Source organism: Lupinus angustifolius, chromosome LG06 (assembly GCF_001865875.1).
Source record: "Lupinus angustifolius cultivar Tanjil chromosome LG06, LupAngTanjil_v1.0, whole genome shotgun sequence".
NCBI lineage: Eukaryota > Viridiplantae > Streptophyta > Magnoliopsida > Fabales > Fabaceae > Lupinus > Lupinus angustifolius.
Window position 1 is genome coordinate 4,410,621 of NC_032014.1, and position 714 is coordinate 4,411,334.

Below are 714 nucleotides of genomic sequence, written 5' to 3' on the forward strand. Positions count from 1 at the left end.
TCCTCATTCTCATTCTCGTCCTCCTCCTATCCTCCTCCATATCCTCATTCTCATTCTCATCCTAGTCCTCATCCTCATCGTCATACTCGCCCTCATTCGATTCCTCATGCTATCCTCATTCTCATTCTTTTCCTCATCTTATCCTTATCCTCTTCCCCCTCCACATTCTCATCCTTATCCTATCCTCATCCTCATCCTATCCTTATCCTCATCCTCATTCTCGTCCTCATCCTATCCTCATCCTCATCTTATCCTCATTCTCATGCTCGTCCTCATCCTATCCTCTTCCTCCCTCATCCTATCCTCATCCTCATCCTATCCTCATCCTCATCCTCATTCTCATGCTCGTCCTCATCCTATCCTCTTCCACATTCTCATCCTCATCCTCATCCTCATCCTAATCCTCATGCTTATCCTCATCCTCATCCTCATCCACATCCTGAGCCTATCGTCATCCTCATCCGTTTACTCATCCACATCCTCATCCTATCCGCATCCTCATCCCACGCTAATCGTCATCCTCATTCACATCCTATCCTCTTCCTCATTCTCGTCGTCATCCAATCCTCATCCTCATCCACATCCTATCCTCATCCTCATCGTCATCCTATCCTCATACTCATCCTCATCCTATCCTCATTCTCGTCCTCATCCTATTCTCATCCTATTCTCATCCTCTTCCTCATCCTTATCCTCATCCTTATCCTCTTCCTC